Genomic DNA, 15276 nt, shown 5'->3' on the forward strand with positions numbered 1-15276 from the left:
AATAAGTTTACCAATCACAACACAGTAATCTAAAAACCAACGACTCACTCATTCCTACACCGGTATAACTCCCATGGATTTTTGTTTTTGAACTAATCAGAAAACCCTTTATCTAAAGTTTTTTGTTTCATGACAGTTTCAAATCTCGTAAATGGCGAACTTTGATAAGAAAAGGGAAATCTTATTAAGGAAGCGTATACATTGCCCCTTAAATTTGAGAACACAACTGTCAAGAACAGCGAGTATATTTTTACTCCCAGTACTCTGTATGTCTTTGCTTGGTATGTATAGTTTTGCTTTGCATTTGAATGCAGCAGAACACGACTTAGGATAGACGAAGGGCAGCAATATCCCGTACTAAGTTGCAAGTAATTAATCCTTTCTGATGGAGGTCAAAGATTAGATATCCACGCTTTTATAATAAAATTCATGTTAAATATTAAGTAACAGTACGAACAAATCGTATATCTGGTGGTGATCGACATGCCTCTCCGTAACAATTGCAGTGCCATTCAAAGCTTTAAATAGCCAAGATCTAAGGGGTACTGCCACCGCGTGTGTCACCTTGAGACACCGTTGAGAAGTCCTCTGTGCCTATAGGTTCATCAACGCTCTTACCGTTCAATTGGAATCAGGGCTCAGTCACTCGCTCAAGTTTATGCGATAAGTGCCTACCGCTGAGTGCGCCGACGTCGGCGCAAGCTCTCATACAAATCTTTCATTTATGACCATTCGGTTTCGCACAACTGCACACGGCGGGCAAGGTTATTTTCACCTCTCTAAGCGCGTGCTCTGGTTCGTTTTTCGTCGTAGTGCCTGGTGTCATTATTCAGATTGAGTAGGCCATTATAGCGTAGCTATTTGTGATTTTGTAAATAAATATTAAGTAATCTGTACCGGAATGCACTACCATTCGGTAGTTCGGTTCGGTTCGGTTCGGTAGTAGTAGCTCACATTACTGATTGGCCGCAGATATAAATATGGTGGCGATATTTCTCCAGATGAACTATTTCACAAGGAGGTATACTGCTATTTTCTTTTTCCTAAGTTTTAAATTATTAGGTATAGAATACAATCCCTCTTGCTAACAAGCTGCAACGCGAGAGAGGCAGATTATGGCCTCAAACTCTACTTATGCCCGTGCCGAGTTGTGGTACGTATAATGTCACGTATAATGGTTTGATGATGCTAGATATTATTAGAATGACAATAATGTCAATGTGTAATAGCTATATTTGTTTGATGTGTAGGAGTAACCCGAGGGTCAGGCTAAAGGTCAAATAGCCGAATGTATCATACAGGTACTTTACTGAACGCCAAAAAGACCGTACTTTTCATTCACTGTTCTTGACTCGAGTCGACTTCACGAAGTTACAAATTCATTTAAGGGACAATGCGTGCGCTTCTATAATAAGATCTCTGAGGACATTTAAACTTTACCATTTACCAAGTTTCAGACTATCATGAAACAAAAACTTAATACAAAGGTTATTACGCAGTTTGAGCGTACTTGGATTACAGAATCAATGGGGAAAAAACTGTTTAGCTCTTTCGGATTTGTTTTTAATATTATTTTGAAGAATTATTTACAAGAGCTACTCCTAGAGTCCCTTACTAGAAGACTGTTCTTAAAGAAATTTGAATGTGTATTACTCGTAGTAGCGGACGATTTCAAGTGGAAGTTCATGCAAATGAAATAAGATATTATGTGGTTTGTTTAGTCTACATAAACTGATGTAGTTTATCAACAAGTGAAAATTTAGAATGTATTGTAGGAGCGTGTTCGTTTCTCCTATTTGTTAATTGGGGACTCGAACCCGAACTAGGTACACTTGAAACTATGACAAGAAAGCGAAAGGAAGGAAGAGATACGCGGAAGCTAATGAATAATATTATTGAAAAGAATGCAAATGAATTTTACTTAAAGAAATTAAAAATTACAAGAACAGCGAAAAAATACAAAGCAGTATAAGAATTAGAAATTACGTCTGTTTCCAAAGCGAGAAGCAAGCAGAGTGCTCGGTGCTCGACGCGCAGTGCTGGGTTTGAAGCGATGAGGTGCACTTACAAGGGAAACGAGCGATGTGCGGCACGGCACCGACGTCACTCATCGTACGATGTGCAGGCGCCGACGTTATTGATCGTATGATGTTGGTGTGGCCTCACTTGTGTAAAGCGATAGCGTTTTGCTTATGGAATGTGCGCCAGAGTATACTTGTATGTTAGACTTTGATGTATGTAGTAAAGACCAGTCCAGTCAACGTAATATCATAAGAGATAAGTTTAAAGAAATATACACTTCTAGAGTACATTTATATATTAATTTAAGAAGAATAGCAATTTAGTAGCAGTAGATCTCCTTGTGAAAGAGTTCATCCAGGGATGTACTACCACTGTATGTGTTTCCTTTTGTCTTTGTTCCGTCACTTGATATCATAAGATTAATATGAGGAATTGAGGAAAGGATTAATATGAATTAATATGAGGAAAGGATTAGACATAACATTAATATGAGGAATAAAAATAAAGTGACTGCTCTTGACAACCGTTTTTATAAAATCCCAAATTCTTTCAAAGGGCAATACGTATGTGTATATATATATATATACACACGCTTCTATAATAAAATTCCAATTGATATTCAAAATTTGTCATTTAGGATATTCAAAACTGTAGTCGAACAAAACACTTTATACAGCTCCAGCGTATTTGAACGACAGAAACTCGCAGTAAAGATCCGTTCAGCTATTTCAGATTGTTTTATAATATACATCGTAAATGATAAATGCACTGACATATATCTAAACAGACCCCGCAAGTGCGGCAATCCGCATGAAAACCAAGCGCGCCACATTTTTTACCTCATACGACGTCACAAGCGCTCTTTAGTGATGGGAAACCTCCTTGGACGCTAAAGCGATTGAATCGAAAACGCAGGCGCAGCACGCATTTAGAGTAATGATTTTTCAAGAATACAAGAAGCCGCGAAATATGAAAACAGTAAAATAATACCAAAATAAACGATTTGCTGTTAAATTTTTAAACGGCTTCAACAGTTACCGTATATTAAAATGATTATTCTTGAAAAAAAAAATGAGTTTATTGTATAATTGTGATTTCGTTAAAGAAGATTTCAAATGCTTACTTTAATAATGAAAACGCACGTCAAATTAACTTGAGACGGCCGTAATTAAATTCACTGCGTGGTTTTTTGTTGGCGATTGATCAAATTGATATATGGCAAGACAACTGAAAATGTTACTGCTGTGCCTCAACCCATTTTTCTTTTAAATTTGTGTTACGTGGAAAACTAAAAAAACAACATCAAAACGTTATAATATATTTTTTTTATTTTTTAAGGTAATAAAAATTATCATCCGTTTGTTTCCTAAATCAAATAGAATCCCGAACCGTGTTGCATAAAGAGAATATTACTAATCGCAAAATTTGACGAAAACCATAATGAATGGTCACCACGAATGCATTATTCGAAAGCAACGCGCGTTCGATATCCATGGTCATACCGCACCAAGTAAAAGCTGCAATCTACTACGAATCATGCGGTACTAGTTGGCGCATATGTTTTCTCAAATGCAAACCAAAATAATTGATTTTAAAATATATAGGCATATTCTGATTACAAAATGACGTAACTGTGGAAGGAAATGTCCCTGTTTATTCATCTACTCACAGCTGTGGTGTTTGTGTAGTTTCCAATGGCACAATTAGGGATTTTTCGCGTTTTCGACTGATGATTCTGATCTACGATAACGGCCAGGCGCGTTCTGAAGAGCAGCAACCTAAACATTTTTATATTACATTGGGCACGCGAAGTTGTAGTGTAAAACTACGGACCCCTTATCATCTCCATCTCTCTCTTGACGCGTTCCTAGGAAACGTCCTTACTTTTCCTGATTCCTGAAAGTGTTCTATCTAATATTTAATATAATATTAGTGCTTAAAATATTATATAATATTAATTTCCTTTTGTAAGCTATACCTCCCACTTTTCTTCTTCATATTTTCACGCCTGATTTTCAGACTTCGTTATATTCCACCACGCTGATAATTTCTCTGAACTTCGGTATTCACTTCATTTTAATTGTAATTAAGTATTATTTCATCAATTTCACTTTTTAAACATATTTATTCGCATTTAATATTTTTGATCTGTTGACATTGAGAGACAGATCTGTTATTCTTCGACAGTCTATTCCTTTGTTATGCGATCTTGGCAATAGAAGCGCCCTCTCTCCTGGCCGTGCACATTTTTGGCGCCTCAATTCAAAATTGAAAGTTACATATATTCGACTTCGATCGTGTAGGGGTTTAGTCTTCCCGAACACGTTACGCATTTTATAATATAAAATCACGAATGGCTCGACAAATACGCAACGCGATTGTCGGAACACTCAGTAATGAGGAGAAGTAAGGACGTTTCCTAGGAACGCGTAAAAAGAGAGATGGAGATGATAAAGGGTCCGTTGCTTCACACTACAGAGTAGGTAGGTAAATGTAAATAAATATATTTACAAAGAGCTAGCACCTAGAGTCTTATACTCAGGAGAATCTGCCTCGCGAACGAGTATGAGTGCTTAATCAAAATGACGATTTCTAAAATAAAGATATTTTCGAATGTGAATTGTTGACATCTATATAAACAATCGTTATTATGAATTAAATTCAGAAGTTATTTATTCAGCAGCCAAATTATAAATTAAAAAAAACATTAGCATAAGACGAAGCGAGAGACGCGGTAGCTTAGTCGGTGCACCCATGTGCAAATGCATTGCGCTCGATCATCATCAATCATGATCCGCGGGGGAATGGTGATGAAATCATTAGCATCATGTAGACTGTGAAGTAATGACATATAGTTGTTTAACTTGTAAACGCATATTGATTCGCAAAACCTTTTCAAAAAGTTTTCGTAAGCAGAATACGAATTGATTTTTTTTTCCAACTAGAGTGATTCAATTTATTATTATTATTATATTATTTGTTTTTTGTGACTGATTGAAAGTGTATAATGGGGTACATGAAAGGATCCCCCATACAATGTATTCCCAGTACGTCTGGGGCCCCCTGGGAAACAATCGACGAGTATCTTTACGTTTATAGGCAAATCTTTACACCACGATGCGAAACATGCCCCATGCACAGTTCAGCCAGACGGGTACCAGTGGCGTGATCAGCGAGGTTAAGTACTCAGTCACGGTTATAACGGATCCTACGTAAAGTATCAAAAGCATAACTTTTTTATTAAAAAAAATCTATTTCTAAAGTTTGCGGAATTACATGTATTTGCCAAATTTCATTGAAATCGGTTACCGGAAGTGCACGAAACCAGATTTATCCCCTAGTGTGCCACCCTTAGAAGTGGAATATACTCTTCAAATTTACCCTCGCTCTAATAAAAAAAATAATCATCGAAATCACAAACAATAGAGTCATCGCGTAATATACACACAAAAACATACAGCAAAATTGAAAAACTCATTTTTTAAAGTCGGTTAAAAAGAGCTCCTAAATATGGTCATTTATTAACACGTTGATGTGCAGTCGTATTCTTCATTCAAACTATTCGTGACACTTTCCACCAGGAAGAAATCGGAAGGTTCGACTAAACATACATTATAATATAAAGAATAATATGTAATTATAAAATCTTTCAACGCCGCAAGGCGAATTATAATGATTCAAAATGCATTCTTATAAGTCCTTTATAACTTGTAGATCATAAAGGACTCAGGGAATTTTAATTAGAGAAAAAGAACCGTTGAAAAAATAAACGGATATAATATGATGAAATATGAAACATAAGCTTTATAAGATTACTTGCATCTGCGTCTGTCGATTACGGTCACAACTGTTTAAGGAAGAAAATTAAATAGTTTTAGCGTTGACGCTTTGTCATACTTTTCGAATTATTTTTATTAATTATGATTACTTTCATAGCCTGCAGAATATTTATTTATTTGGGCCATTCTACAAAGAAACCACTTATCAATAAGTAAAGTATTTAGACACTTAAGAAATATCACAGTATGCAAAATAGTAACAATATAAAATAACATAAAGTATATAAAGAGCCAAAAATAATTTATAAAAAGAATTTAAATTTTAAAACTTCAGAGAACTTTGAGCTTTACAAATCTTGAGAATTTGAGTTTACTTTGTAAGGTGACACGATCCTTACAAAGGCTTGGAAAAGTGTCAAATGATCGAAGTTTCTAAAAAGTGAAAGTGATCTAAGCGCTCCTCTTAGACAACCTAAAGGGGCTACTCAATTGCAGCAACCAATAATGGAAATCCAAGAAACCAATACCAATTTTGTAAGTAATTTTTTTAAGATGACTTACCGATTTTCTTCAAAATTTCGCTGAGAAATCTGAAACAAACAACAAAACAGCAAATAAATAATATGTCTACAGCTTATGACGCCCATGCCAAAATATAAAGCTAAACAAACTTCTTTTTCCGCACTAATTAACACCGCGTGTTTTAAAGTTAATCATGTCATGCAGGTATTGCAAAAAACACGTGCGTGTTAAATATGCATTTACCCTTCATAGTTATTTTTGATACAAGTGCGGAAAGTTAGACATGACTTCTTGTCAAGACTCGAGACAAACGATAATGACAAATCCGCACGTGTATCAAACTTAGAGGATGGAAAAAAAATAAAAGAAAGGAGCTGCCCTAACTACAGAATCAACGTGCATATAACCAAAATTTGAAAGTTACAAATGGCGGATTTCTTTAGTGTTGTACCATAATCTATCGATAAGTCACTATTGACATGCAAATGTATGGCTTGAATGTTGAAACTGTTTTTTTTTTCGTTTCTTTAGTTTACTGTTACCACAGTATGCCTAAATAAACACATGTCTAATAATTTAATCTCGAGTGGTATATTACTATAGATGTCAACACACATTTTTAATCTCTTTAAATTAATTTTAATGATTACTACTGGTAAATTATTTAGTAAAAGTCACCAAACTGCTGTGCAGTTTGTTGGCGGCATGCGCATTCTTATCTATTTTTTTAACGCACACACTCAACATTGCCCTACCTATACTTATTTTACTATGATTTCCAACCATTCTTTCTTCCTTTTTTCATTTGTAGGAAAACTTGAAATAATAATAATAAAACAATAAAAACCTCATAGTGAATTGTTTTAATAACAGAATATCGATAATATGTATGCTTACAAGATCAACACTATCTCAAAATAATCGTTAACAACAATCATCAAAATATACAAACAAACAGGCAATCTAAAGTAACAAAAGCAAAATTTGGCAAGATTTATAAATAAACTACTTAAATAAGTCTAATTACATAAAATATTCGGGCTATTGTGTGATTTATAGACAAAAAAATAACACATGCCTGTGCAATGTAACATTCGATTGATTTGCAGTTTTTCTAAAGCCGCATCCTTTAATGCTGCAGCGTCGCATTTTTATTAATAATAATTATTCTCACAATTTAATTATAATACATGTGAATAATTCAATAATACATTTGGAAAAACATTTGTTTTGACATTTGATGTACTTCCCTTTGACAACGGTATCATGTATTTCATGTACTTGAAATGGCCACGGTTGGCATTTAAAATGACGTTACGAATTTTCGATTCCCGTGTTTGACACAGACCAATGTAATGCTATCTCTTTTGGCTTAAGACGGCACGTAATAGTTAAACAAAGACAATAATATGTTTATGTTTTCGACGTCGAAATGCATCATATACATATAACGTCTGATTTATATATGTCAACGTAACATGTCCTTTAGTTTCCATAGTCTAAGGTATCAAACGACGTTTTTTTGACACATTTGCGAAAAAAGTTTAGTGTGTGAAAGTTAGTTAGTTTAGTTTAGTAGTAAGAATTTTAGTGGCGTGGCGCGCAGCAGTCTCGCGTAATACTCACCTCCGGTCTTTGTTAATACTCAATCAGCCATCTTTATGGAAAATATTTTGGTATTTTTAAATATAACCCGTTGTTTTATAAAACACCTATGCAATTCAAACAAACAAGATGTTTGTAAGTAAATATAAGTTTTAATGACGAATGACTTCCGTCACAAAGCACATAAATATACAACCTGTTTAGTTCTATGTTTAAGACTTGAAACAACAGTAAATTAAAAAAAAAATGGAAAGTAAAAAGCACTAGTGCGAAAAATCCAACTTTCGGCACGATTTGTAGTACGAAAAATACCACGTTTTGAGCAACTGTATTAAAAAATACTGTATTTAAGACTCCAATTAATTTTCAGAACAATTGTATGGAAAATATGTGCATTACTAATAGGCAACAACGTATGCAGTCACGTAGCAGACGCAAATATGAATCGTAGCTAAGTTAAAACGATGTAGTAAGCTAAGCGCTACGCGTCGTAGTCTGCTACGAATCACTCGGTATGAGGTGAATGACACCGGTCTAGGTTAATATGAGTTCGTCGAGACGATGAAATTAGCTTCCAGAAAAGGTTGAAGAACCTTTGAATTAATTGGAAGATACTTTAGAAGGAATGAGAAACTACTCGCGTATCACGTGTTAGCTCACACCAGTGATCACAATATGCGGTGAACTTACACGACATATTGTGAGCGAAATTGAAGAGTTTTAATTTAATAATAATAATAATACGTATTGTTGTTGAAATAAGGGGTGATTGTGCATGGACGTGCTTGCGTCTATGTGTTAGGAAAGAGGTAAAATAGGATAAAAGAGTAAAACAGGTAAAAACTAATTTTCTATACAATTACTCGTTGAAATATTTATATAATAATTTAGGATGAACTGATGGAAATTGTTTTAGGTGTTTTCGATTGTGCTTTCGAGTGGATTCCGATGCGCTGTTGCTCTTTTTTTAGCCGACTTCAATAAAAAGGAGGATGTTCTCAATTCGACTATATGTTGTTTTTTGTATGTATGTTACGCGATAACTCTGATATTTGTGAACCGGTTTTGATGAATCTTTTTTTGTTGGAAAGAGGTACCTTCTTCACCTCCATAGTGGTCCCATTTAATTCTGAAGAAAATCATCCACCCCTGAGGGTGGCTGTTCACGCATGAAGATTCATTTTTATAAATAGCGCGTAAATTTTATTATAAGGAGCAATTATTTTAATAGTTGATTTTGCTATTCTCCAATTCAAGGGGGTTTTTCTCTCTCAATATACTTTGAGTAGTGAGAACCGATTTTTATTACCTCCTGTGTCAAGTCCTGTATAGCGGCGAACTAGAGGGTTGAATCTGGATTTGCGCACTTTCCGGTAACCGATTTCAATAAAACTTGGCAATTCTACGTATTTTTGAGGTCGGTTTTTTCAGTACTCTGTACTGAGATTATCATTATAACATCAAGCGACGGAACGAATAACTCGTGCGCCTGATGGTAAGCTATTGTCCATAACAGTTACAGTACCACTCAGAACTTTAAATTGCAAAGATCTGAAGGGCACTACCACTACACCCTACGCCATTGTCAGTTCCATGTCCCTGGAATTTCACCAGCACCCTTACCCTTCAAAACCGGAACACATTAATGCTGACATTACTGCTTGGCGGCAGAAATAGGTAAAGCGGCAGTACTTCCCTGGACGAACTCTTTCACAAGGACCTCTACTGCTACTAAAACTGCTCACAGTACAGTGAATTACATGGTTTGAAACCGTACAGTGTGTTTATAAATTGTATAAACTAAGTTCTTCATAATAAGCCATTACTCGTGCTCGCATCGTCTTTTTAATTTCGCAACATCGCTATATATCCTTAGTTGCACATATAAGTCACTGGACTCGCTTGCTCCATACGAGCTTACGCTTCGCCACTACGTCCCAGGGTCGATTCCCGGATTAGCTGTTGTACTTTGTTGGATTATAGCCACTAGGCCTATCAATACCACGTTACTATAATTAAAAACAAGTCTAGGTTTCTTTTTGCGCAATGTGTGTTTGGAAAGCGAATATGCAATTTACAGTTTATTTATAATACAAGTAACCAGAAGGCGGGGAAAAAAGGGAATGACAGAGAGAAAGAAAGAGTAGTTAAATAGTCAACACTAAACATTTAAACATTTCTAAAACTAGAAAGACAGATAAATCCAGTTCCAATCAGTCCAGGGAAGTACTGCCACCTTACCTATTTCTGTCGCCAAGCAGTAATGTCAGCATTACTGTGTTCCGGTTTTGAAGAATAAGGGTGCTGGTGAAATTACAGGCACATAGGACTTTTCAACTAAAGTCTCAGAGCGATGGGCGCAGAGACAGTGCACCTCAGATATTTGCGTATTAAAGCTCTGAGTGGCACTGCAACTGTTATGGACAGGCGTGTCGCTTGCCATCAGGGGCACGACTTGTTCGTCCCACCACTTACTATCATAAAAAAAATTGATAAAAACTTTATTCACTTCCATGACAGCTTACTTCCTAAGATCCACTGAAACTAACACTATAATTATTGGACCACTTGAAAATAACAAATTTTAATATCAAAAGGAACGTACAACTGCACTTATAACTAATTAAACAAACTAGCTTTGAACAATTAGGCAGTTCCAAAATTAACTGGTTAAGATATTTTGCACGTTATTTAGTGAAGATTCCGGTATATTATTACTTGTGATGGGCTGTCAAGACGCGACTGGGCGGAAAACGAGGTGTCAGTTGCGACTGAGAGGTTATGTGGTTATATCTTACAGTATAAAACAAAGAGAGCTTCATATTTATTTCAGGTTCTGTAATTAGGTTTCAGAAAGGGTCGCACAGTCGTGAGTCAAGTCTGAGAATAAACCACGAAAAGAATTCATAATTCACAAGTTCACTTACACTCACGGGTTCGATTCCCGGGCTACTCTGAGACACCTTTACCTTTCAAAACTGGAACGCAGTATGCTCGCATTACTGCTTGGCGACAAAAATAGCTCAGGTAAGTAAAACAGTACTTCCCTGGATGAACTTATTCAAAAGGAGCTCCATTGCGACTTATTTAAAATAACTTATTATTGAAAACCAAACGTTTTCCCAAATCCCACCGCTCTCGACATTTTATTAATATATATCTACCTATTATAAATATAACAATAATAGACAACATAATGTTCAAAAGATATATGTGTAATAAATAAGCCAGACAACAAAAGACGATCAAAGTCGGCTACTTGTCGCGTGGGTGTATACGGTTGTCTTGGTATTTACCTGAGACGGGCAGAAAAGTCTAGACAGAAATTCCTGATTCACTTCACCTGCTCCGATTTAAGTTACGGAATTTTCATACAACGTGTTTGAAAACGGGCGAAATCAATTACAAGGACTTATTTATTTTTAAAAAAACACTTAGGTTCAATTTATTTTGCGGCGGAACGGAATGGATGCGAATTTTTGTAGCGAAGTTGTAGATAGCGCAATGAACTTTATGGTCAATTTGTGTAACGTAAATACGAGCCAAAAATTACGTCGCGTGTCTTGCGCGGAATTCACGCGCATGCAAGAAAACGCTCGTGCATTCCCGAGAGTTCCGGAGCTGCCATCGGCGATACTCAATATATTTATTGCATTCATATGGTACAAGTCTTAAAATTACAATAATGCTACACATATGAAATCTTTATTAGGGATAACAATAAGAGCAGAGGTAGGCCGAGGTTTCAATTATTAATTAAAATTGTTATTTATCAAATAATAATATAAAATAAAAAAAATATGTCATGTGATAAGAAAGAAATACGACATATTATAAGTAAAATTATGTCACTTGAAAGTTTGAATTTAATTAGATTACTATAGCATAACTTTATAGTATATAATTAACATTTATTTATTATTTAAATTTATTATAATATTATTATTTTTATTTATCATCAAAGTATTCATTTCAATTGTAACAGCATTTATTAATAAGATGTAATTTTAATTTATTTACAAACAGTGAATACTGTCCCTCGTTTTTAATAATGGGCGGGAGCTCGTTGAATATCCTCACAGACATGGAGTGGGGACTTGAGCTGTGCATGTGTCGCTGAGATCATGGCAGAAGCAATCTATTGCGTGGTTCAAACAAATTTCTAAAATATATATAGAACACAATGTCTAAATTTTAAATTGTTTAAAGTGCGGTCTGCAGATATCAGTACTGCTCAAATTACCAAGAATACGGATGCATCTTTTCTGGATTGTAAATATTTCTCGTGCGTGCACATTATTTCCCCAAAGGATAATTCCGTAACTTAGGTGGGAATGAGTGTAAGCATAATAAGCGGCCATTGCAGTCATTAGGTCAGTCGTTTTCTTTATCTCCCTCAGTGCGTACGTGAAACTAAATAACTTTTTCTTAATTTTTTGTATGTGACATTTCCAATTCACATGTGTGTCTATATTTAAACCCAGCAAAGTGAAGCTATGTACTGTTTCTACAGGCGTGTTATTATACGCATATACTAAGTGTAGTGGAGTTTTTTGCGGTGGGTGAAATTGCATAATCTTTGTTTTATTTAAATTTCTACCCAAGTTATGGTCAGACATCCAGTTTATGAGGTCATAAACTTGTGAGTGAAAACTTAGTAAATTTTTGCATTCACGTTGTCGATGTCAAAAGTGAAACATCGTCGGCAAACATGACAAAGTGTTCAGAAATATATTTAGGTAAGTTATTTATGTAGATTAGAAAAAGTAAACATCAAATCACGCTGCCCCGCGATATTGAACTTGTCAAGTAACGCTGGTCAGATCTAACGTTAAGTATTGTACATGTATTGTAGTCAAAAAATTCTATGTCAACATACTGAACTCGTTTTAAATAAGATTGCAACCACTTGTATGCTTCTCCCCTAATACCTATACCATACAGTTTGCTTAGTAGAACATTATATTGTACTTTATCATAAGCTTTCGTCATATCTAATAACAATCCGATCGCGTACTGTCGCTTATTAAAAATATTTAATACTTGTGGTGTGTATTGATAAACGGCTAAAGTAGTAGACCTGTTTTTTCTAAAACCATTTTGTGTATCTGTGAACAGTTTTTACTTTTCACAGTAAGAATAAATTCGATTGCACATAGCCTTTTCAAATATCTTAGACGACGTGGGTAGTAGTGCTATTGGTCTATAATTATTTGGGTCCGATTTAGTACTTTTTTTCTGTATAGGTTTTATAATTGCTACTTTTAACTAGTCCGGAAAAGTTCCTTTAAGAAAAGATTGATTTACTAGTAGGATTGGATAGGTATAACTTACTTTTGTTTTCTTTTAAATTTGATAGATATATTGTCCTGTGTGTGTGCATACTTCGTGTTCACCCTCGCAGATGAACAAGAACTGTCTGCATTCGGGGAAAATATATTTATTTAATTATTAGGAATCCTGTATACCCTCATTCCATATGTATGTTAGGAAATGTTGTTAGGGTTATATGTGTGTTTGTTCTGGTTTGTTTAAAGAAAATGAGAAAAGCTGATGGAACGTGGATAGCTGCAGCATGAGGACTAAGGCAGCTGTGAGATCAATATTGATGTTACCCAGTGATCGTCCGATGGATGCTCAAGCCTGTGTTGTCGTCGTAGCAGCGTGCACGTTGAAGATAGTTTAGTGATGCATTTAGGAAGTTTTAGTAGTGATGTTTAGAAATTTGTTAGGATCATTCAGCCAAGCTAGGGTAGCTGAAATAAAGAGTTAGGATTTAGACAGGTTACCTAAATAGCTAGGATAGCTAACGAGTAATTATATTTTGAATTGTTTGATTAGGATGTGATCATGGTCTGTCCTTTTAGATAGGTTTTTGGCAGACTAAAGCCATAGCCTCCTCGGTGGTTTACTTGTTGGTAAGGTAGTAGCTTCCGAGCAGTGTGTGGCTAGCCTATAGTAAAGGCTGATCACTTATGTAAGTTGCCTACCATAGGTAGGGCACCAGCAGGGATGTTCACCCCTTCAGTTGTGAAGAAGAGGGATGTAGTCTAGGCTCTACTCTATGAGTAGAATTACTGGCTGAGTGAATATAGTTTTATATTTAGAATGTGTTTTCAAATAGGAGATTAGAAATTATAGAACATCTTGATAGTTCAAAATGTAACCTCAGTAAGTGAAAATGTAAAAGTATAATAAATATCAAGTTTTGAAGATTCACCCAGTTTATATCTATAAAGTACCTCTCGCGACGCATCCCTTGCTACGCTCCAGTTTACAGTAGTAAGGCAAAGTTAGTTCATCAGCACACATTTTGATCAATTTTGGGGGTATTTCGTCAATTCCATAGCTATGTTTATTTTTTAGGTTACGGATTATATTTTTTATTTCTTGTGGTGAGACGGGGGTACGGTACATGGTGTTCTCAGTTTGATTAACTATAGGTCGCCTACATCTTGAGTTAGACGTCCCCCCTTCTCCCACTGATGCGAAAAAATTATTGAATGTATTTGCAAATTGCAGGGGGCGCTTATATTTCGGTTTTTTATGGATAACATTATGTTTTCTTTACTTTTTATAACTGTTTCGTTAGTAGTTTCCCTAATTGTCCTCCAGACGCTTTTTACAATATTGTATAATATAAACGTTTAGCTTTATTTACTGACCGTTTTAGAATTCGGTCACATAACTTATAGCGTTTGCGGAGAATAGGGTTTTTTGAATTGTTAGCAAGTAATTTTAAATATCGTTTATTTTTGCACGATGTTTTTATTCCCCAGGTTAACCAATGATTTTTGTTTTTAGTGCATAATTTAATTGTCCTTTTAGGTAAAAATTTGTTTAAAATGTTAATAAATTAATCATATATAATTTTTATTTTTTACAAAAATTCGCTTTTAACTCGGTTACGGATTTTTATCATTGGAGCAACATATAAACGATGTTCGCTCTTCGGCCGCTCCTCTCACCTCCTGCCGGATGCCTGGCGGATCCGCAGGAAGTGGCGGGAAGGTAGGCGCAGTGTCGCGTCGAACGTCGACGAAATACTACATTAACGCTACCGTTCCGCCGTAATGTAAATTAAGCCTTATAAACTATCATGACAGGTTCAACCTAATCATACTAAAGCTACATATTATGATTATTAATTTCTTACAGCTATCATTACAGGTGTATTTCCTAATACGTTTGACGCACTATAAGTTTCCGGAATGAATAAGAAAAAAATACTATAAATGGTCAGAAATGAATTTATTGTTTCTCAAAATATTCTCCGTTAGCATTAATGCACTTTTTCATATGAATGAATCAATTTAAAAAAAATGTATGCCACTCCTCCATGATAATC

At 35.3% G+C, this 15276-nt stretch overlaps 1 protein-coding gene across 3 annotated transcripts in view; it reads right to left on the reverse strand.

Annotated features, from left to right (window-relative positions):
- LOC113231552 (stress-activated protein kinase JNK) overlaps positions 1 to 15276 on the reverse strand; it is a 207535-nt gene that overhangs the window by 110672 nt on the left and 81587 nt on the right. For all 3 annotated transcript variants that reach the window (XM_026465877.1, XM_026465875.1, XM_026465876.1), the window contains exon 2: positions 6363 to 6391. The gene's annotated coding sequence lies outside the window, so the exon portion shown is untranslated. The remainder of the gene's footprint in view (positions 1 to 6362; positions 6392 to 15276) is intronic.

Source organism: Hyposmocoma kahamanoa, unplaced genomic scaffold (genome assembly GCF_003589595.1).
Source record: "Hyposmocoma kahamanoa isolate Upper Pololo Valley unplaced genomic scaffold, ASM358959v1 65, whole genome shotgun sequence".
Classification (NCBI taxonomy): domain Eukaryota; kingdom Metazoa; phylum Arthropoda; class Insecta; order Lepidoptera; family Cosmopterigidae; genus Hyposmocoma; species Hyposmocoma kahamanoa.